The sequence below is a fragment of the Triturus cristatus genome, chromosome 1_2 (assembly GCF_964204655.1).
Source record: "Triturus cristatus chromosome 1_2, aTriCri1.1, whole genome shotgun sequence".
NCBI classification, from domain to species: domain Eukaryota; kingdom Metazoa; phylum Chordata; class Amphibia; order Caudata; family Salamandridae; genus Triturus; species Triturus cristatus.
The window spans coordinates 729,370,595-729,394,869 of NC_140580.1; the positions used below are offsets into that span (position 1 = coordinate 729,370,595).

The following is a 24,275-nucleotide window of genomic DNA, read 5'->3' on the forward strand; positions in this document are numbered from 1 at the left end:
CGACTCCGACGTCGATGTGGAGGTCGCTGTCTCCTGAGAGTTGTGAGATTTCCTCACAGAACAAAATTCTTGTAGTGCAGTTTTATGCCTCCCTCAAAGGGACAGATCTGCATCACGAACCCCTTTTCCATCTGCCTTTGGTGCATGTGATTGGACCATGACTCTAGGTCCTACGACTCCTGCCTCAGAATGCACCCCAAGGCTTTCAAAGAGTGGAGATGCCAAGTTGTTAGGGGCCCGGGCCCTGGATGGAGGCGAAGCCATTGTTATTCAAGACCGCATTCCAGGTCATCATGCTCACATTCCTCAAACAAAAAGAAAAAACCAAAAAAATATGAAACATGGAAAAGGTAAGTCACTTAGACACCCTCCTTCTCCCAAAGGATCTTCTTCCTGGAAACCAGAGTTGGCCATCTGTCAGGACTCTGACAGCGACTGGTGCCAGGTAAGACAAAGTAGGCAGAATACTGGGTACAGAGCTGCCCAAGATCACACAGCGAGTCAAAGGAGAAAGGGAATCCTAAGAGGAAGTTCTGTACAAGAGAATAAGAGCGTTAAGGCTCAGAAAGGAGCGGCCCAGAGAAGTGATTTGGCATTCAGAAAAACTACACACAGGACGGATATGCAAGACATATATATAAAACAACATTAACAATAAAGGGAATGTGGGGACAGGACTCGGGAGCTCTACACGGTAAGACTGAAGCTCAGTAATTCCTCACTCACAATTGCTGTTACAGATACTGACTGCAAATGCCCACATATAGGATATGCATGCAAATGCAGGATCTGTGGAGCTGATACCTATGGTAATGTTATAAATGTAACTCAGAAACAATACTCACAGTGAAGAAGAAACACCACCTAGGTTGTCAGCTGTGCCCACGGATCCTGGCGATCAAACAGGAACACACAAGGCAGTAACAGCAAGGGGGTAGAGCTAAACACAAGCACGACAGACAAGGAGCTAGCAAGGAAGAGTGCTTAATAGGAAAGGAAGGAAATCACAGAACACACTTGGCAGAAAGCAAGTAACAAACATTACAAGGTAATTAGAAGCAAAAAAGCAGGAATAGAAAGACAGCAAACTGGGAACTGAAACCAAGGAAATGGGAAGAGAGGCAGGGACTAGAAAAGAATATACAGAAGGGGAGACTACAAGGGTATACTAGAATAGTGCGTTTTCAGGAATTAAAGAAAACAAAGTAGCATTGAAGGCAGTGTTGGGGCAGGAACAAGAATTGAGCTAAGGCTCAGGAGTCAAGGTAGCACTGCAGGCAGTGCTAGTTCAGGAACAGGGAATCACTAAAGCTCAGGAGTCAAGGTAGCACTGCAGGCATTGCTGGTTCAAGAACAGAATTACTAAAGCTTCAGGAGTCAGGGTAGCACTGCAGGCAGTGCTAGTTCAAGGAAACGGGAAATAGCTACAGCTCAGGAAACAAGGAGTCAAGAGAGCACTGCAAGCTGTGCAAATCAGGAACACGAAATAGCTGAAGCGCAGGAACATTAGTAAAGAATAACTATAGCTCAGTAACTCAGGAAACAAGGTAGCACTGCAGGCAGTGCCACCTCAGGCACAAGCAATAGCTATAGGTCAGGACTCAAGGAACAAGGATGAACTATAGCTCAGGAATCAAGGAATATTAAAAGCTCAGGAAACAAGGATCGGTCTCACCGGAGCACATCTACAATGAAAATCACTGGACTGAAGGGAGCTGGGGCTTAAAAGAGCTCACAGTAATCACATGCATCATGTGTGAGCAGGCTAGCAGCAGTCAGCCAGAGGTGAGCTGAATTCCTCCACCCATCCTTGGCCTGCAGGGGTGGAGACAAGGCAGTGAACAGGGAATTCTAGGTAATGGAGTGTCAAACATGAGCAGGCTGGCTTTAAGCATGAGCAGGCTGGCTTTCATAAAACCCAGGATGGATTGGAAATGGATGACAATTTGCAAGTAGAATCCAAATGACTGGAAGTCAGTATATGCATGAAGGGGAGGGCCTGGAAGCTTATTAGAACACTGAAGAGCCCCACAATTCAGCCCCCTGCTGGTGGGCAGGAGAATTCAGGGAGTGAATCGTGACACCATCGTGGAGTCGTCAGATTCTCCTCCAGTTGGCACTGTGTCAGCACCTCTTCGGGACACGGCTATGAATCTGCTTGAATCCCCTCTTGTGTCCACTCCAGCGCTCCCTCCAGAGTTCCCAGAATTCCAGGCACTGCCCCCCTCATACCTAGGATTTCCAAATCCGGGTTTGGAGCCGCTGCATTCCTCAATGTGTGGGTTAAAATCTTCACAGGAGTCTCAGTGCCAACCAGCTAACCTACTGCCCCCATGCCGCCTTATAGACTGCCCATTTTTGATGGATACATCTGCCTGTGGATTTCTCACCTTCTGAATTTACCCCTGTGCCAGCATTCCACAGAAACATTTTTCATAGCTCTCCCACGCTGATAAGGACGTCCCAATGGCACTGCTCTGCTCACGACTCTGTATGACGTCACCGGCGCCTCAAGAAGACCTTGTCAGCGTGCTGACGTCAGTTCCCTTTTTTCTGCACCGTCGACGTGTAACGGTTTTTCTGGGACTTTCCATTTCTTTTAAGATTACATTGCTTCAGATTTCTATTTGTGGTGTAGCAGCACAATGGCTACACAAAAGAAGTCAGAGTGCAAGCCTTGTAGATAATGTCCATTACGGACCCCCACGAAGATTGTCTTTGGTGCGTGTCGTCAGATCACAACATTGAAGGATGTTCATCTTGTCGAAGGATGAATCCAAAGGCGCTTAAGGGAGAGGGAGGCGAAATTATTCATGACCTGGGCAGGAAAGAAAAGAGGACGCAAGAGATCCAAGTCGAAGTCGACAAACACCTCAAGGTCATTGAAAAGCACAAAAAGAAGTGTTGTCACTGATTCCAGCATCGTTCTTCAAAAGACAAGTCGTCAAGGTTGGTTTCTCCGGTCCAATGATGTCATGGTAAAGATGACACCTTGCCTTCTCCCTGTCCTTCTCTGCAGGCGATTCCGGTCCAGTCTCTGACACCAACGGATTCGCCAGCACCCAGAGATACTTCTCCAGCACCTCCCGCTTCACCTGCTCTGGCATCCCCGGCGCCACAGCCACAACCCGCCTCACGGCCTTGGTCGGATCCAGATCTGGCAGCTCTGGATCCATACTTACCTTTTCCTGGTCCAGGTGCGGATCTCTTGCATTTTCTAAATGCGATGTTTGGCATGTTCGCCAAAGTGGCTAACCCCTCCGGCATGCCAGCTGGCCCGTGGGTCCCCTCTCTTATAATTTGGGCATCCCCCAACATTATGCCCAGGCACCATTTGTGGCCTTTATGCCGATGACTCCATCATAGCATCTCCTGGCACCGAGATTCTCAATGCTGATCCCTCAATCTCCGGCGCCATCTGGTTTTGGGTCGACACCTTCCCGGCTTTGTGAGGCGCTGCTGGCTGCTTCTGAGAATCCTCCTTTGGCACCGATGTCACCGGCGCCACGCCTGTCGCTGCCGATTTCCAAGATGCGCTCCAAGAGGGAGTCCCAGAGGCTGCTGGAAGAAGAGGAGTTCCAGGTACAGCAGGAGCAAGCTGAGGAGGGTAAATCCTTGACTCTGTGGATGACTTTGAGGGTCTTCAGGAGGCCAGTTGTTTGGACACTTCCCTGGAGTGGGAACTTTCTTCCCCTAAGGCAATGCCCTCTCAAGACGTGGCTCCATATCAAACTGTTATCAGGAAGGCTGCTGACCTGTTAGATCTGCAATTTCCCACAGCAGAGGTAAGGTCTAACATTCTGACTGAGGTTTTGCACTCCTCTTCCTCAGTGGTAGAGCCTCTGCTAGCATTCAATGAGGCGTTAACGGAGCCAATTTTGGAAGTATGGCAGAAACCTATGTCTGCCCCTGCAGTTACCCGAGCTGTGGTAAGACGTTATAAGGCATCAACAAGCAAGCAGGAGTAGGGTCGTACCTTCTCTGCATAGAGGCTCTGCTGCTTTGGTCCTGGGCTCCGGACCATCAGATTTGTGTGATTGCAAATCATCTGGCTGGACTGCTGAATGTACATGCGGACAGTCTCAGTCGGCAATTCTCGTCTGATCACGAGTGGCAGCTTTATCTGGAGGTGGCCATCACATCTTCAGGATGTGGGGGTTTTCTCGGTTGGACCTATTTGTCACTCACATGAACGCGCACTGCCCGTCGTTCTGCAGTCTCCAGTATCCTATGCGCGGATTGTTGGGCGACGCGTTTCGGTTGGATTGGGGGCTCACAACTCCTCTATGCTTTTCCTCCCATACCCTTAATTCCTCGAGTTCTGAGGAAGATTCGCCAAGACCGGGCCCAAGTAATATTGATCGCTCCGGATTGGCCGAGAAGGGTGTGCTACACAGACCTCTTTCACCTCTTATCGCGCCCCCCGCTCCGTCTCCCTCTCAGGGCAGACCTCCTCTTGCAGTGTCAGGGGCAGGTTCTACACCCCCACCTCCAGAGCCTGCACCTCAATGCCTGGAGATTGAACGGGGAAACCTTTCTCTCTCCCAACAGATGTGGTGGATGTTATTTTATCGGCCAGAAGACACTCCACCAACTCTGTTTATTCCTGTTGATGGGCTACATTTGTTAAGTGGTGTGGAGAGAGTTCGATTGATCCCTTGAAGGCCCATTTATCTGATGTTCTTAGTTTTTCACTTTCTTTGGCCCAGCATGGTTGTGCTGTGGCAACTGTTAAGGGTTACTTGTCGGCTTTATCAGCCTTCCTTTGTTTGCTGTTTAAGTCTCCCATAGTTATGCAGTTCATTAAGGGCCTCACTAATAGGTTTCCTCCCACTCCCTTTATTATGCCTCAGTGGAACTTAAATCTGGTTCCTGCCTTCCTGATGGGGTCTCCTTTTGAGCCTCTTCATAGTTATTCGCTGGGACTTCCTACATTCAAAACTGTTTTTCTTCATGCTATTACCTCTTCCAGGAGGGTAAGTGAGCTTCAGCTTCTTAGTTCTAAGCCGACTTTTACAACCATCCATGCAGATAAGATGGTTCTTAGGACTAGAGATGCTCTCCTGCCTAAGGTCATTACTCCTTTTCATCTGGAGCAGTCTATCACCTTGCCTACCTTCTATCCTCCCCTCACCCTTCCAAGGAGGAAGAGAGACTTCACCACCTGGACCCTAGAAGGGTGGTTAGCTTCTACTTGGACAGAACCAAGGACTTGAGGCTGGACGATCCACTCTTCGTTGGTTACGTGGGAAGAATGAAGGGCAGAGCTGTTCACAAGAGGACACTCTCCATGTGGATCATCTTGTGCATCAAGATCTGCTAAGCCTTGGCCAAGAAGGAGCGGCCTGAAGGTAGTAGAGCTCATTCTACTAGAGCTAAGTCTTCATCTTCAGCTTTGGCTAGAGGTGTCCCTGTGTTTGACATCTGTAAGGCGGCAACGTGGGCCTGCCACCACACTTCCGTGAAGCATTATTACTAGGATTCAGAGGTGAAGAGGGACAGCTATTTTGCGCCTTTTGTGCTACAGAATTTTTTGGTATAAGTAGGTGGACACCCTCCTCCAGGAGAGGGACTGCTTGGAGATTCAATTAAAAAGGTGAGGAATCCACTGGCAGATGTATCCATCAGAAGAACAAGTTACTTACTTTCGGTAACTCTTTTTCTGGTGGATACAGTATCTGCCTGTGGATTCCTCACTGTCCCACCCTCCTCCCCGTTGTCTTCCTACGTATACCGAAAAGATTTTTGTGCATGACATTATTGTGTTTCTTTGTCATTTGCATTGTTATGGTGCTGGTCGTTAGGAAATGTCTTGGCTTTAGCTTTTTCCTGTTTTCTTTCTTCTCTCATTTATATACTGTGTATATTTGTGTATATATTATATACTATGTATGCCTGCGATATGTTGTCCGTTCGGCTCAAAGGCACAGACAAAATGGGTGGAACTGACATCAGCACGCCGACGAGGTCTTCTTGTGGCTCCTGTGACGTCATACGAAGTCGCGAGCGGAGCTGTGCCATTGTGACGTCCTAGTCGACGTGGGAGAGCTATGAAAAAGATTTCAGTGGAATGCTGACGCTGGGGTAAATTCAAAAGGTGAGGAATCCATAGGGAGATAGTGTTTCCACCATAAAAAAACATTACCGAAGGTAAGTAACTTGTTAGTTCATGCCCTCGACTCCAGCGCCAGTTCCTACCTTTACTTTCCGTACACAGATACACTGCGCCACTGCTATCCTTGCAGTGGCCAGCTCTGCCACGGAAGCCATCGACGTCTCCACCTCCTCCGGCGCCAGACGTGGAGCCATTGGCGTCACATTCATTGTTCGCTGAGCCTTTGCCTCAGAATAAGTCCAGGAGGAAAGCTCAGAGACTCCTAGAAGAGGAGGCGTACAGCCAGAGGATCCATGATATATATTACCAGATTCTAACCCTTTACCCTTATGGTGATGATGCAGGAGAAAAACAGCTACACAAATTGACAGGCCTATCACTGGCCAGTGGGCTTGATACCTCTCCAGAAATAGAAATGGAATTTGCCCCCTACATTAGAAGGTATGTCCTCCAACTCGGTGGTCAAAAAAGGTGAAGAAATACTAGATTTACAACTCCATACTGCGGACTTTAAGACCAACGTCCTGACTGAGGTCCTCCTTCCTTCTGCTCCATCCTCAAATCCGTATCAGCCTTCAATGATGCCTTGGTGTAAACAGACATGGGAAAAGCCCCCCGCAGCTCCAGCAATCAACAGATCAATACAGGACGCTACCGGCCCACCCCAGGATATCCCCCCTTCCTCTCTGCACACCTGTTGCCAGAGAACTTAGTCATTTAAGCTCCCGGTTGTTCAAGGCAAGTGCCGGATACCTTCCCTTTTGTCTCTTCAGACAGGAAATCTAAACGTCTGGAAGCGTGGGAAAATACGAGGTTTTCAGCAGGCAGTGTGGCGCTAAAATCACTAAATGCCAACTGTCTTCTAGTGTGGTAAATGCCTGTGTTATGGAACTTAGTACAGTTGGCTGCTCCACATGTGCTGGTGCAAATTAGGTCACATTTTCAGGATGTTGTCCGGGGCAAGCAGAGTGCCTCGTGAAATTTCATCAAATCTGGATATGGCACTGGATCTCGTGGCATGCGCTATGGGGACTTTTGTCTCTCTGTGGCACAACGCCTGGCTTTGTACTTCAGGTTTCTCTTCCGATGTAGAAATGAACCAGATGAACATCCTTTTTGATGGAGCATGCCTTTTTAGACATAAAGCCAATGCCACCTTGGAGCAGTTAAAGGTGAGCATGGCCACAGACCTGTCTGTGGGACTCCAACAACCCCAGCCTCTCGGGGACCACCATCTGTTTCCATGTTTTCGGGGATTTTTCAGATAGTTCCCCTTTTGTCAGCATCAGTCCCTCCAGCCTCAAGCTCAAACCTCAGAATCCCTGGTCAACCAAAACAGGGATAGAGCCAGAGGTCCCTCCTGCAAGCGTATTTTCCCCTGCACCACTGAGGAAGCAACTCTAGTTTGCTCCTCCAATCACACAAAGACCCTGTAAAGGGGGGAGGGGGTATTTTACCCTTTCTACCAACCTTGAAATCCATTAGTTATGCAGTAACTACATTCTTGGCTGTTGTTTATTATCAGTAAATTAAGAAAATAGGCTTACATCGCTAGGGATATGGAACGGGTATATGGACGTTATGTTTTCATTATACCCCCAAATATAAGAAAGGGTATTGTGAGAAAACGTTTTTCATCTTAACAGTAACAGAACACTGTTTGTGGTGGCGAGCGAGCCACCGATTCTGCCACATGGGTGTCCTATTCAAACCTGTAACAAAGGGTTTAAATATTTGGGTATCTTCCTCTCGCTGGATCCCTCTCTTCGCTATTCCCGCAACCTCCAGCCCACTCTGCTTCGGCTGCGTAAAGATATCGACAGATGGAAATCGTTCCCCCTTTCCTTGCTAGGTAAGGCTCCCTCTTTAAGATGATGTCTCTACCCCGGTTCCTGTATGCACTCCAGAACTCCATGGATCCGATACCCGCATCATATTTCAGGGAAGTCGAGAGCCTTCAAAGGGATCTATTGTGGAACTGCAGGCCCCGCATCGCTTTCGGCAAACTTTCCCTGAACTGGTATGATGGAGGCATCAGCCTCCCTGATATTAAATTGTATTATTGGGCGTCTCACCTGTCCTCCATCAATCACTGCACCTATGCCCAACCCTGTGACCCGGGTTATAACATGGATAGGTGGCTCCTCTCTGGAGGGACCTTCAGTAGAGCCCTGTACTCTAGGCCCCGGTGCTATCCACTTACGGGCCCCACTAAACATGCAGTGTACGTCTGACATGCAGCCACCAAGCGCCTTGGTTAGGGACGCAAGCTTACGCTTGCAACACCACTATGGGATTCTGAACAACTGGGTAATTTGTGGAGAAGTAAGGGATTTGACAAATGGGATCTCATAGGAATCACACGTATAGGCGATCTGTGGGAAAAATCAGACATCAAGTCTTTCGCCACACTGCAGCAACTGTAAAAATTGTCTGAGACAGAGCGCTTCCGTTACACACAGGTTCAACATGCACTTCGCACACACTTACAGCCCGGAGCCACACTACCGGAATCATCCCCACTGGAGGATGGAACACTAGATGGTCATCTCCCTGATAGCACCATTTCACTGATATATAAAAAACTGGTTAACAATATCTCGGAACCTCTCCGGGCTCTCCGAGAGAAGTGGACCAGAGACGAAATAGGTGACGAGGAATGGCAGGAGGCTGTTTCCTCTCCCAGAGTGGTGGCGATACCAGCTCGTCTCCGACTTGTCCAACTAAAATTTCTCCACAGGGTATATGTAACAGGGCCCCAATTGGTACGTATGGGGAGGGCAGATGGGGGCGCTTTTAGACGGGGATGCGGCCAGCTGGGAACTTTTTTCTACATAGTCTGGGAATGCGAACTGATCCAGCCCTACTGGCGCAACATTCATGACATTATTAACACTGTTTTGTCCGTGCGGCTCAGTGTGGAAGCCCGTAGGTGTGTTTTACACACCTGGAAACCAACCGATTTTAATGCTTGTTTGATGCAATGGGTTACATTGGGGCTAATGCTGGCCAAGAGGAATATTGCTCAGCGATGGGGGTCACCGCTCCCACCTACAGTTCAGGATTGGGAAAAAGACTTGGACTGGGCAATGTTCAGATAAAAAACTGTGTATGTGTCCCGTGGATGTCCCAATAAATGGTCTCTTGTTTGGGGCTTGTGGAACTCCTACCGTGGAGAAATATATCAGCCTCCTTTGACTCCTACTATCGCTGACCCCCCATCACCCTAGACCTTCCACCCTATATGATTGTATCCTTTGACTAACCTGCTGTGCCGACGATGCCTAATGTATTACTCCCTCTGAAATGTGGTTGTATTGCTGATGTTTGTTTCTTATTAATAAAAAATATTTAAAAAGAAAAAAAATGGTAACAGAACATGCACTTAGCGCTCCATTATCTAATCGTGCACAATGGAAAAAGCACCTTCTATACATTCATAAGTGATTATTCTTAGTATGGAAAATGTTAATGTTTGTTTTATCCAAGGGTGTGGGTCCTTGAGAGGACTGTTGAATTATAATTTCACCTCTAATACATTTTGACTCTTTTTAATATAAGAAACTGTTCTTTGTACTTGGTGATTCCTTTATCTAGTGTTTATTTTGATCACTTGCCCAACATATAAAAATACTTTCATCCATTAAATTATTGCTCTAGCTTGCACTGAAGTAGATTGTATTTTGCACAAAGAGGTTTTTTTTTTTAAACATATTTTATTCAATTTTCAATTTACAACCCATCAATTACGTCATGTGATAGATACACAATATCATAGTACATCGCAATCATCGTACAGTATACTGGCATTATCATGGACAGTGCGGTTATGACATATAGATACAACTATCCTAACCCTCCCTCCCCCAACTTCGTCTGGCACCAACCACTCATAGCGCATATGGCAAGATGTGCTCCTGTCTACTCCTGACTGCACAGAAACATTTAAAGTGTATGTATATACGCTCCCTATGGCGCAAGATCCAAAAAACAATGGAATACAATAATCATGGAACCTGAAGGACTGGGGCTATGCGATACAACAATTATTAAGTCCGGGCTACCAGCACAGGTGGCGGGGCCAAGGCCCTGAACGCTTCCAGAATGCTGTCCCAATCTAAAGAGATGACTCTTTTGCTCAAACCCGTGCTTCCTCCCGGCGAATGGCAGCACTCTCCGCTCCACCCCATGCCAGCCGTAAAGCTGTGGTGCTGTGGCCGATTTCCACCGCTTTGTAATGGAGCCCTTAGCCAGGAGCAAAGACAAATCTACAAAGCGGAGTTGCACTTTCTGCGCCTTGGGGCGTCGTATCAGTCCCAGAAGAGACAATGCAGGCGTGTCTGTTACAGGGATCCCAGCCCCAGCCATAAGCAGGAATAATACCTCTGACCAATAATGGGTAAGCACGGGGCAGCGCCACAGCATATGTAGCAAGTCAGCATCCTCTTATTTACATCTAGGACAACAGTGTTGTGTGACCGGAAAGATACATTGCAATCGGTGCGGGGTAAGATACGCTCTGTGTAAAACCATGTATTGGATGAATTTGAATTTGGCGTTCCGTGGAATTCTCTTAGGATATGCCAATGCTCTGTCCCAGTCCCTATCTGTCAGGTCTGTCTCCAGGTCTGCGGACCATCTATTACGTAGGTCCGTTAGCAGGATTCTGGTGTGAGCGGTAATACCTTTGTAAAGCCACTTGGTAAGGTGGCGGTCGTTGCCCATCAGGTATGTCATAAAGACCATTTTGTGGCGTGGGGGCTCCTCCCTGCGCGGGGCCCAGTGTTTCTTCACATATTGCACGAGTGCAGCATGTAATAGGTACAAGGCATCCGTGACTCCCTGACGCCGTACAAAGTTACCATGGTCCATAAGCATGCCATCATCAAATAAGTCACCCACTGTGGTCACACCGCCCTCCGCCCAAGGAAGCAGTCGTCTTTTCGTGAGTAGACCAGTGGAAGTAGGGATCCCAAGAAGTGGAGTAGTGTCAGAGTAGGGTAGTGAGTGGCTTTTTTCCAATAGGTGAGCGCTGTGCACAAAAGCAGTGGGGCATCTGTCGTTATCTTAGCCTGCGGGAGAAGCAGAGTGTGTAGCCGTCCTCGGTCCATATCGGCAGAGGAAAAATCTATTTCCTGTAAATTGCGCCCTGCCAGCCAATAAGAGAGCCATTGCAATTGGCCCACATAGCAGTATGCCCGGAAGCCAGGAGCACCCTGCCCGCCGTTATCTGTGTCCAATTGCAGCTTGGTTAGCCCTACTCTACGGCGGCCATTACCCCATATCAAAGCGGAGAGTATAGTGTTCAGGGAATTAAGCATCGGAGTCGGAATCACGGCTGGTAAGTTAGTAAAAAAATACAGGAGACGGGGCAGGACCACCATTTTCGACATCGCCTTGCACAAAGATAATGTTAACATTGTATTGAAATAATATGGAAGAAATGCTCCTGTAATAGGGGAGTTAAGATTTGTTGCTTTATCATGAAAAAGCAGAGATTTTAATGTTTTAGACATATTAGGGTTAGGATTAAAACAAATACTTGTTGAAATAGCTTCCAAGTAGGCGGGTAAAGTATATTAGTATCAAAACATTTTGTATTTGCAAAAGTATACTTTTTAATGTGATTTGAGTTTATTTTATGTGTGTACGTTGTAGGGAGGTCGGATCCTTTTGCATGGTTACCCCCACTTTTTGCCTGGTGCTAAGCTGTTTTTGAACTAGTCTGACTGGGATCCTGCTATTCAGGACCCCAGTCAATCTGCTTTCTCCCTTAAATTGTTGTGTTCAATACTTAGGTGCATCCCAGATTGGATACTCAGGTACCCTTATCAGTCCCAAGTATATGGTACTAAGATACCCCAGTGCCTAGGTACCCTAGAGGTCTCCCATAGGCTGAAGCATGTATTATGCAACCCATGAGAGACCATTCAAAATGGAACTACAGGCCTACCATTGCAGCCTCTGTGTGTGCTGGTACTAGCACCACTTACTAAAGATATATGTTTCCTATATCAAGGGTCACTGCACTTAAAACCTATAAGTCACCCCTGTACCAGGCCTTTGCACTCCTGAAGGCAGGGTGCATGGTTCTAAGTGAGAGGGTGCCCCTCCACGAGCAGGACACCCCTGCAGCCTACGAAGTCCATTCTCCCAGGTTGTCAGTGAAGCAGCCATATACTATATAGAGGGGCACCGCATGGTATCAAACATGTTGGAATCATTGTAAACGGTGTGGGAGGTATGATTCCAAGCACTGGAAGAGCCTTCCTTTTGGCTCTGTGTTCCTGGTGCCAACCTTCTAGACCCAGCTAGCACAAAATGGTTACTGCTGATCAGAGACATACTTCTGCCCTCTTGCTGCTGAGCCAAGCTCAGGTGTGACCACCTCCCAGACAGAATTTTGTGTGTTGGGACCGGGTGGGTGCGCTTCCCAGCGTCAAAAAGTCTGCATGAGGGGCACATTTGGTGCCCTCATGCATAGTCCAGTTCAAACCAGTTCTGGGAGCTGTTGGCTCCCGCTCTGGCGTGACACTGGATATAGGACATGGGAGTAACCTCCCCCCTGTCCAGACCTTCCCCTGGGAGGGTCCCCTGAATCTTCCCAACCCTTTCCCTAGGGTACTTCAGGGCTTACCTGGGTGCAGGTCCCTAGATTCGTTGTGGGATAAGATTCAGATCACACACTACTTCTACTGTCTGGGCACTGTGGACTTCGCTTGTCTTTGTTTGAGCCTGATTTTGTCTCCCCTCCAGTCTGCTGCATTGTCTGTGACTGTGCATCATACAGGAACCTGCCATGGCCTGAGAAGCATCAAAGACACCTGAAGAAATTTCCCTTTGAGTAAAGAAGTCACTCCCCTGCATTTGCAGGCACTGCAACTAAGTCGACCGGTCTGCAGATCTTGAGCTCCTGCGGACTCTGTGGGCTCTGAAACACAGGTGGTGGTTTTCCACAGCTCCCGAGGCCTGCCCTCTCACCAAGTTTGAGGCCAGTATCCCTCGTGGGGGTTCCAATAACCGAACCCCTGTGCACCGCATCCAACTTGCAGTTGCAAAGGCTTGTTGGCTTCCTTCCAATAAGATCTTCGGGCTCCACGTAGCCCCAACCTCAAGCATCTCTGCTGACCAGAATCTTCAGCCACACGCAATTGTGTGCATCGTGGCCTGCATCTTTTGGTGAGCTGCCTGAGGTCCTCTCGCGACTCCAGTGCCTCTGGCCTGTGGGTCCATTTGAGGGTCACACTTGTTTCTTTTGAGCTCCCCTGATTGCTCAGGACCTGCCCTGACTCCCCAGCTTTGGTGAGTACCCTGGACCTTGCTGGTCCCAACATTGCTCCTTCTTTGATTCCTGTGTTGGTTGCATTTACCAAGGCTTGTTGGTGCTCCCGCCGGACACCGACCTCTCAGCACTCAAATCCTTCATGGGACAGCTCATGCACGGCTCCTGGTCCTCTTCAGCATCGCCTGGTCCTCACAGCTGCAGTGTCAAGGTCCTCGTCATCCATCTTGCAACACCCAACATCGGAGGGCATTCATCTTACAAGTCTACTGATCACCTCTGAGTGACATAGACTCTGTCCCCTCTGCTTGCAGGTACCTCATCAAGAATCCATCCTTGGATTCCACCGGACTCTTCTTCTCTCTTCCAAAGCAGCACTTTCCTGAGGTCCTCCATTGGGTTGAACGGCGGTTTTCCAACACCACTTCACACGTATGCACCCGGCTTTCCTGGTGTAGTGTCACGATGGCCGGGGAATTCTCTCCTCAGGATGACGCTGAAGTTAATGGGGTCCACCTCCCATCCGTCCCCAGTCCGGAGAACATGTAACACACACGGACTATGGAGACAGGTGGGCGAGGGAAGGAAGGGAAGGAGCAGCTGGGAGAGGGATCTGGAACGAAACAAGCACACCGTCAGACACCCGTCAGTAGTGACCCACTTGTTGCCTCCCCCCTCCCACTATGCAGTGGTTTCTCACCTGTCACCTTCCAACCCGGGGTTTTGAGGGTTCTCTGGCCTGGCCTGCGTGACGCTCAGTTGAGGTTAGCACTGACGTGTCACCGCAGAGCCCGGGCGGACCCTTGGGTTCGAACCGGAAGGGCAGAGGGACGCTGCCCACTAGGAGCAAAAGCCAGCACTTGAATGGCAGTGCTTGATGCCCCCCGGAGCGCGTCCTGGATCAGGGTCACTCCCAAAAGAACGAGGAAATCGCCTCCCTGAAGGCTAAAGGAAAGAACAGTACTCACAGTTGTGCAGGGCTGAAAAAAGGAACGGGCGCTGCTACTCTAAACCCGGAACTCCATGGGCTGAGGAGCGCCCCAGTTCGCGCTTCCACTCTGGACCCGGTTCTCCGTGGGCAGAGGAGCGCATCAGTCCGCGCTACTACTCTGTACCCGGATCTCCGTGGGCAGAGGAGTGCGTGGAATGGATGAGGGAAGAAAACAGGAACGTGGAAGGTTGTTCCGACGCGTACCAGCGTCGGGGCTCACCGGCGAGGTTTTCACCGTCGCGCTACCACTCTGGACCCGGTAATCCTTGGGCAGAGGAGCGCTGATGGAGTTTCCCTGGAGTCTGGAACGTTGAAGCTTGGGAGCTCCCCGCGGTCTTCCTTGCTTCAGGGAAAGCGGCGAGGTAACACTGCTGGAGACGGAGAGTCTGGATACAAGGACGAGGGTAAGGCCGAGGACGCAGGGCTGGAACGTTGTTTCCGAAACAAGAGTGCGAACAGGACTGGCTGGAATCATCGGCACTGCTTGGTGTTTGTTGGCGGTTTTAACCGCTGTCGCGCTCGGCGCCGAACACGTGGGGCGTGTTCTGCCGGGCGTCCTGGGAAACGTAGTTCCCCCGCGTGGCGGGGATGCGAGCGGTGTACTACCGGTTCTCGCCACCTGACATGTAGGTAACGTGGGTACTAGGGTATCCAAAGAAGGGTGACTCTCCAACCTTCTGCCTTGAAAGGGGTTCTTCCAGGGTCCACTGGGAAGGGTCCTTAATCTACATTGTGTTTATCTCCGTGCGGGAGATGCTTGAACGCATTAGAGAGTATTATATAATAAATACATATTTTTATAAATACTTGGGGCCAGATGTACAACATGCAAAATAGTGCCTCGCAAATAGTGTCATTTGCGACTCGCAATTTGCGAGGCGCTATTTTGCATGTACAACAGTGTGTTTAACACTGTTTGCAATTCTCAATGGGGTCGCAAATTACATTTTTTGTTCCAAAGAAGGGCAGCGCTCTGCGTCTTCTCCTAGACAGTAGGGACTTGAATTTTATCCTCCGGAGAGAGAAGTTCAAGATGCTAACACTAGCTCAGGTTTTGTATGCACTGGAAACAGGAGACTGTATGGTGTCTCTAAACCTGCAGGAATGCAAAAAGAACTATTGATGAACAGAATGCAGAACAATGTCATACATTCACCCCAGTACAGAGATCTGGGCCTAAATCCATCGTTTTTTTGCTCCCCATGCCATTCCAGTTTAAACCCAGCCATATACAAATCAGTCTTGACCCTGTACCCAATGGGAACAGTCCAGCCCAAACTGCCAAGCCTGGTCCTCCCTGGACTGCAAACAAGCTGATGAATGATGGAATTAACCCAGATCTCTTGACAGGGGGTGAATGTTTTGAGTTGTTCTGCAATCCGTCCATCAATTGTGTGTCTTTTGCTTTCTCTAAACCTGCAGATGCATATTCCCACATTCCAGTCCTTACGCTTTCTGGTAGGTTCTACTTATTACCATTTTGCGGTACTCATATTTGGGTTGATATTGGCACCTTGAGTTTTGCCCGACGTGATGGTGGTGGTTGCGGCCCATTTCAGAAGGTCAGAAATTCCCTTCTGTCTGATAGAGACATCTAGCTGCAGATTCCTTACATTTGAATTTCCCAGGCGTCAGACTGGATCTGGAAGATTTTTCTTCGAGCAATACCGTTGCGCACTGGTAGGTGGCATCGGTTGGCTCCACGTGACATTGTCTGCGTCGTCTGTCGTTGTGATGTATATTGGCAGTGTAGAAAGCTGGCTCTGTATATTCTATACCAAAGTAAGGTATAGTTTGCACAGAGTCCAGTGGATCCCCAGAGGCTTTACAGAGGGTAAAATAGATAATACTAACGTTCTTTTTTGTGGTTGTTCGGGCGAGCAGTTAGGCTTATCACAGGGCTGTGTTAAGCATTTGTTGTACACACTCAGGCAAAAAATTATTACACACACTCAATGACTAATTCCAAGACCAATTGTTTGTAAAAATATTACTTTGTTACTCCTATTACTAGAACCGAAGAAACTTAGTTGCAGGTAAGTATAGTTTTCAAACTGGCAATACTTTTCAATGCAGTAAATGAATACTTAGTGCAGGACTTTAGTTCAGCAAGTTATATACAGTTTGTAGAAATAGCAATTCTGTGCAGATCAAGAAAAACATACACTTCTCTTGCAGGGGATCCTCATCAGTAGTCATAAGCACATGAATATTCCCGCCCATGCGCGGGGACTCCGGAAAAAAAATATATACATATATGTGAAGAACATATATGAAGCTCTATATATATATATACTTATATATATATATTTATATAAGAACAAATGCAGCCCTCCATACAGAAAAATAGCTGGGTAATGCTCTAAGAATTCCCTTTGCACATATACACACTCAAAAAGAAGCAATGAAGAAAAACAAAGAGCATTTGAACTGCTTTAATGCACAGCAGAAAATATAATCCTGCAAAGAGGAATGACAGCATTGCCAACTCACAGGTTGCATTGCAGAAACATTTTGTGTAAAAAGCTTAAAAGCTAACCTCATAGAACCACACATGAAAAAACTGGCACCGTGCCTTAAAGGCAGCCATGACCCCTAGCTTCCCATCATGCCTCGGGGTGACAGTTAGGTCAGTTGTTCTTTCCGGCTCCTTCTGTCAGGACCCTGGTTACTTCAGCTCTCTGTTTTCTGATTTCTGTTAGAAAATATCTCTTGTTTTTTTGTCAAAACCTACTTACTTCGACGTCTTTTGACTTTTAATGTAAGTTCCTGCTTTTTCTGAAAGAGTTCAGCATATTTTTTGTCTCAGAAATGCCGTCTCTTTTTGACTCTTGCTCTTCCTGTGGCAAGAAGAAGGCCAGATCAGACTCACATTCCGTCTGTATCCTTTGCCTTCCTGAGGATCATGATCCTAATACTTGCCAGCATTTTATGTCCCTCTCTAGGCATACTCTGAAAGACAGAGAGAGGATTCACCTTTATGGGCTGGCTGAGAAGGGAAGAGCTCCTTCTAGAGGCAGATCTCCGGTGAAGACGAGAAAGGAGAGAGCCAGATCTTCATCTAGGTGTAAGGTACCAGTCCGCTCACCTTCAGCGTCGGGATCGGCGCTGAAAATACTTTCACCGGCAGCGAAAACGTCGACAAGAAGACCATCGACGGCGGGCTCACTGTCGAGAGAACACCGGTTGTTGAAGAAGACTTCAGGTACGTCGCATCCTCCGCCGTCGTCAACCAGGTGACGATCGGCATCGAGGAATCATTCTCCGTTGGTGCAGGCTTGCACAATGTCGAGAGTTGGGTCTCCGTCACCACCGTCAGTAAGGCGGTCGACGTAGAGACATGCTCCGCCGTCGCCAGTGGAGTGGCGATCGGTGTCAAAGCGAGCGTCTCCGTTGCCTTCAACCAGGCGGCGGTCAACGTCGAGACAGGCCTCGTCGTCGCCAGGTGCACGACTTTTGACATTCAGAAGAACACCTCCGTTGTCGTCGACCACATGGCGTTCAACGTCGAGGCCCGAATCTCCATCATCGGCGAAGAAGGATTCGTCGTCGGGACCCAAAGTAAAGTATTCGAGACGACGTTCAACGTCGAGGCAGCGGTCTCCGTCGAGGAAGAGCTCAACGTCGAGAAGGGGTTCTCCGTCTGTTCACTCTACTTTGGGTTCTCCTAGACGCTCCGCGTCGAGGACGAGGTCAGTGAGGTCAAAAGCTTCAACGTCAGGACATTTGACATCGAAGCACAAAGAGATGTTGACGTCGAAGAGAAGATACCTCTCGAAAGACTCACCGGTGCTGGTCACACATAGTCGTTCGAAGTCGAGACACTCACCATCGACGTCGCATCGTTCCTCCAGACGCCGTTCAGCCTCCAAAGACCACATGGAGCTATCTGCATCAGTTATGAGCTCTCCTCAGGTATTTTCGACGAGAAGCTCTTCTTTTCCATCTCCTGAGGTGCGAAGGTCTCCTAAGCCAACATCTCCACGAAGACAGAGGCCACCTTCAGTTCATCTGTCGCCAAGATGGCTTCTTTCCCTCAGCCACTGGCAGAAAGATTCTTCTGGCCATGCTCGACGGCCTATGGACTATTCCAGTGCGCTGCACAGATCCCCGTTGGAACAACTGGTGCAGGACGTGGACAGATCACCTGTTGCTCGCACCAGGGATCGCCAAGACAAATCTCTAGAGCACAGACCACGTGCTCATCGGAAAAGAACAAGAACACCGTCTTGGTCTTCCTCTTCAACTCACTCCTCAAAAAGGGACTATTTACCTACCCTTACGGATAGCCCTTAGTTTAGAGTGTCTCCTATCTACGACATCAATACATTTCACGATGCCCTCACTAGAGGAGCGCAGAAGCTGCACATAGATATGCCAGCGCCTCAAGTTTCTACCTCTATCATCTTTGAGATTCTCCATCAAAGGTCAGTGTCTAGACCTTTACTCCCGCTGGTTCCTGGCATCCTACAACCAGTTATGGATGTTTTTCTCACCCCATCCTTGATTAAAGCAGCCCCAGCGAGGATTCAGAAGAAGTACAAACTGGCGGAAACGGATCCTTTATTTTTAAAATCAGACCCTCCACCGGATTCAATAATCATCGCGGCAGCAAAGAAAACTCATGCTGTCGCTTCTTCATCCTCTGTTCCTCCAGACAAGGAGAGTAGGGCTCAGGATTCTTGGGGGAGAAAGGTATGCGGTTCTGCAGCATCCTCCTTGAAAGTATCTAGTGCCGCAGCCCTGTTGGGCCGTTATGACAGATCTTTATAGGACTCTTGGGAACGTTTTAAGGAGAAGCTGCAGAAAGAGGCCCTCCAAGATTTTGATAAGATTCTTCAAGAAGGGCCGTTTTCCGGCACCTCTCTCTTTGGTTCCCACTCCGATGAGGAAATGGCCAGGATGAAGGCTGAATGAGGTAAGCCTGGAAAAGAAGAAAGAATTCAGGCGTAGATACAGGCCTTGCAATCGCTAGACCTACCATCAGAGGGTTCAAACCCCTCAATGGCAGCCGAGACAAAACCAACAGTCCAGGTCTCAGTTCCAAGGCCTTAGAGGCTCCAGAGGCAGAGGAGGTCAGCATCAGCAATCCTCCAGTGCAGCCAAGACTTTCTGCTTCCTCTAACGCCGTTGCCCACTCCAGTGGGAGGAAGTATCTCAAATCATGTGGCAGAGTAGTGCACAATCACCAAGGATCAGTGGGTGCTAAATATACTGAACAATGGATATGCTCTTCGTTTCATCGCACCCCCAAAGAACATTCCTCCAGCAAAATCACACCCCCATCAACTAAAATTTCTACGTCAGGAGGTGTCTATCCTCCTCAAAAAGTTGGCCATAGAAGAAGTCCCTCCTGCTCAAAGAGGAAGGGAGTTTATTCCTGGTACTTTCTAGTGCCAAAGAAAGACCAGACGCACAAATTCAGACCTATCCTGGATCTTCGATCTCTGAACAGGAACATTCGAAAGGAGAAGTTTTGCATGTTTGCGCTACATCAAATATATCCGCACCTGCAGAAAGGGCATTGGGTGTGTTCGATAGACCTCCAAGATGCGTACTTTCACATCCCAGTTGCTCCATGTCATCACAAGTTCCTGAGATTCATGGTGGGAGCAAAACATTACCAGTTCAGAGTCTTACCATTCGGCCTCCAATCCGCGCCAAGGGTATTCACAAAATACATGGCGGTGATGGCCGCGGCTTTACTTCGGCAAGGCCTGTTTGTGTATCCGTATCTGGACGATTGGCTGTTGAAGGGTTTGTCCCCACAGATGGTGAAGGAACACTATCGGATTTGCCTGCATCTACTTCACCGCTTAGGCCTTCATGTCAACATGAAAAAATCTGTCCAACAGCCGACCCCAAACTCTCCATTATCTGGGCGCTACCATAGAGTCCGGAGTAGGAAAAGTGTTTCCTTCGGAGGAGCGACTGTTATCAATGAAACAGAAATGCAATTCTCTGCTCCAGGCACACCAACCATCAGTACGACAAGTGCCATCTCTTCTAGGGTCGATGACCTTTTGTATATTTCTCATCCCCAACTCCAGATTGAGAATGAGACCGCTGCAGCAGGATCTGGAGGACAAATGGGACCAATCCTCAGGACATTGGGAGGATCGAATTCTCCTTTACCATGCTGCGAAGTCATCCATGATTTGGTGGACTCAACCGAAAAATCTATTAGTGGGAGTGCCCTTCCACCGACCTCTCCCAAAGCAATCCCTGATCACGGATGCATCTCTTCAAGGATGGGGGGCGCACTTGTATTGCTTTCAAACTCAGGGCAGATGGTCGAGCAAGGAGCAGACCTGCCACATAAACATTTAAGAGCTGCGGGCAGTTCATCTAGCCCTCAAGGCATTCCCGCCATCGATTCAGTCAGAGTCGATACTGATTCAAATGGACAATACAACTACCATGTATTACTGGAAAAAACAAGGTGGAACACATTCTCGCCCGCTGTCACTGGAATCCCAAGCGATCTGGCACTGGCTCCTAGCCAGGAATCTCTCGATTACAGCGGTGCATCTGCCAGGAGAACAGAACGTGCAGGCAGACGCTCTCAGTCGGCACTTCGAAGAACAAGAAGACTGGGTGCTTAACGACGAGGTAGTGGCAGACATCTTTCATCAATGGGGTCAGCCATCCATCGACCTCTTTGCAGACGATCTAAACAGAAAAGGCCATGCCTTCTCGTCCAGATTTTACCGGCCAGGAACGAGAGGGAATGCTCTTTTGATAGACTGGTCCGGAACATTTGCGTACGCCTTTCCGCCCCTTCCTCTCATCCCGAAGGTGGTGACCAAGCTCATCCGATCCAGGATGAAGATGATCCTGATAGCACCGGACTGGCCTCGCCAGTGGTGGTATCCGGACCTGTTGCAGCTATCAATATGTCCACACAGGAGGCTTCAGTGCAGACTGGACCTTCTGACCAAAATGGGCGGGAAGATTCTGCACCCCAGCCTTCCCTCGCTGAGCTTAGCAGCCTGGCTTCTGAGGTCCTGCAATATGGACACCTGAATCTCCCTCAAGACTGCATGAACATTTTGAGGGAGTCTAGGAGACCATCCACAATGAACTCTTATTCTTTTAAATGAAAGAGGTTTTTCTTGTGGTGTATGCATAATGGTTTTAGTCCGACTACTGGGCAGGAGGAGGTAATCTTGCCTTATCTTCTGTATCTAGCCAAGTCAGGTTTGAAGTACACTTCTATAAAGGTTCACTTGGCGGCCATTACAGCCTACAGAAAATCACCTAACCAACCTTCCTTTTTTCAACTACAGGTGGTCAAGGATTTCCTTCAGGGGTTGAAGGAGGTTTTTCCTCCTGTCCAACATCCTTCTCCTTGGGAATTGAATCTTGTTCTGTCCAAATTAATGGGCCCTCCCTTCGAGCCCATTCATAAGGCCACTTTGCAACACCTGATGTGGAAAGTTGCTCTTCTAGTATCTATTACGTCAGCACACAGAGTAAGTGAAATCCAGGCACTCTGCTCAAACGAACCGTACACGGTTTTCCATCACAATAGGGTGGTTCTGAGGACTCACCCTTCTTTCCTTCCAAAAGTGGTGTCTGACTTCCATATTAACCAGACAATTTCTCTTCCCTCTTTTTTTCCCAATCCTGCTAGACCAGCTGAAAGGTCTCTTCACTCACTGGACCTCAAGAGGGTTCTCAAATTCTATTTGGAGGGAACAAAATCCATTAGAAAGTCTGACCAATTGTTTTTATATTATGATGTCGTCAGGACAGGTTTTCCAGCCTCCAAAAGGTCCATCTCGAGGTGGATAGTGTCCTTTATTAAGCTGGCTTATCAATTGGCGAACAAGCCTCTATTGGTTTCCCCTAAGGCTCACTCCACTAGGGGAAAAGCAGCTACAGTAGCTTTCTTGCATAATGTACCGATGGCCGAGATTTGTAAGACGGCAACTTGGAAATCGGTACACACGTTTACTAGGCACTACTGTCTTGATTCTGACTCCAGAGCAGATACCCAAGTAGGCGAAGCCTCCTTGAGAAATTTGTTCCAATGCTGATTTCATTGGAGTCATAATTTTTCTTCAATATCTGTTTGAGTTTATGCTTATCGTTTACCCACAGGTTAAGGGGATGGGCTTGCTAGTTTATTCATGTGCTTATGACTATTGATGAGGATCCCCTGGAAGTGAAGGATAAGTTACTTACCTGTAATCCTAGTTCTCTTCCAGGGGTATCCTCATCAATAGTCATAAGCAATCCACCCGCCTCTCCGGGCAAATGATCAAGGTAAATGTCATTTCTTTGTGCCCTGGCTTTTGGGTCTCAGCAAAGAACAACTGACCTAACTGTCACCCCTGAGGAATGATGGGAAGCTAGTGGTCATGGCTGCCTTAAAGGCACGGTGCCAGTTTTTTCCTATGTGGTTAGCTTTTCAGCTTTTTGCACAAAGTGTTTCTGCAATGCGGCCTGTGAGATGGCAATGCTGTCATTCCTCTTTTCAGGATTATATTTTCTGCTGTACATTAAAGCAGTTCAAATGCTCTTAGTTTTTCTTGGGCATTACCCAGCTGTTTTTCTGTATGGAGGGCTGCATTTGTGTTATATATATATATATATATATATATATATATCTGCAGCAACTCACCTTCACTTTTCTTCTTCAAAAACCAAACGAGCACAGACCCAATAATTCGGTGATTAATTTATTTTAGCCGTTGTCCGCCATTACGCGTTTCGGGCGATCCCGCCCTTGATCACATGTGTTATATATATATATATATATCGCACACGCACACTTTCGCAGTTCCAAAAGAAATACCAGGACACTCAGGATTCTTTGAAAAGGATTTACTGGGCAGTATAACGCCTCACCAACGCGTTTCGCTTGATAGCTTTCTCACGGTATGGCGGATGTCTCGTTTTCCCATATTTACATAATACCTCAAAAGCTGACATAGAGGTAGGACTAGATCAATACAATGTTTTTTTGTCGTGTGAGTATGGGCGCCATCTTGGCATGTTGTTATATAAAGATGAATTAATGCGCAAAACAAGAGATAAAACAACAGAACACAAGTCATAAATGAGAATATTGTGACCTGGTTGCAAACGAATCTTCTCACACCATTATTATATTGGCACAATAATGTACTTGTCGTAATGCATTTTAATGAATGAGTCCAATGTCAGTCACTGATTGTCAATAAAGCATTATTGACATTGCGCAATACAAACCCCAGTGGGTTTGGGTTGCACCCAATCACAATGCTGAAGAAGGAGCAAAGTATGATCCAACTTATCGTGCTATTGCAATAAAATATTGTCAAAATTAGCACATAATCACATATTAGAATTATATACATGATTAAACAAAAAGGCATAGTTCGTACGTAATGCTCGTTTAAATATGGTCACAATCGCATCTTATCTCAACATTATATGTTGGCGTGTTAATACATTCATATTAGTGCATTGGATCATATCAGTGCAAAAAATGAGATGTCCTTCAACAATGATCAACAAAGTGCTATCGGCATTGTGAACTATAAACCACAATAAGTTTGCGTTCCGCTCAAACATAGTGTTGACGTAGGGCCAGATTGTCCTACTATAGCGGTGAAACATAAATAACAGTAACTATTGTGTCTCGCCCAAGTGGGCCAAAGTGACATTGTGCTCATTACCCATGCAAACAGTTGTCAATAATCACTTGCTGTTTAAAATCTCCTAAATGAACCCAATGACAATTTTCCTTGCCATTTATCACCGTCCTTAATTTCGGGAAATGGAGACATCCGCCTCAGCAAAAATTAGTTTAACTGCAAAGGCTAAGATCCCCTATCCTAAAATAGTGCTAAATATATCCAAAAAAACACATTACAAAATATGTATGCTTATAGCTG

At 47.7% G+C, this 24,275-nt stretch overlaps 1 protein-coding gene across 2 annotated transcripts in view; it reads left to right on the top strand.

The window, feature by feature from the left end:
• Nucleotides 1-24,275, top strand: part of VPS13D (vacuolar protein sorting 13 homolog D) — a 2,738,381-nt gene that overhangs the window by 649,409 nt on the left and 2,064,697 nt on the right. The gene's annotated exons all lie outside the window — the stretch shown is intronic.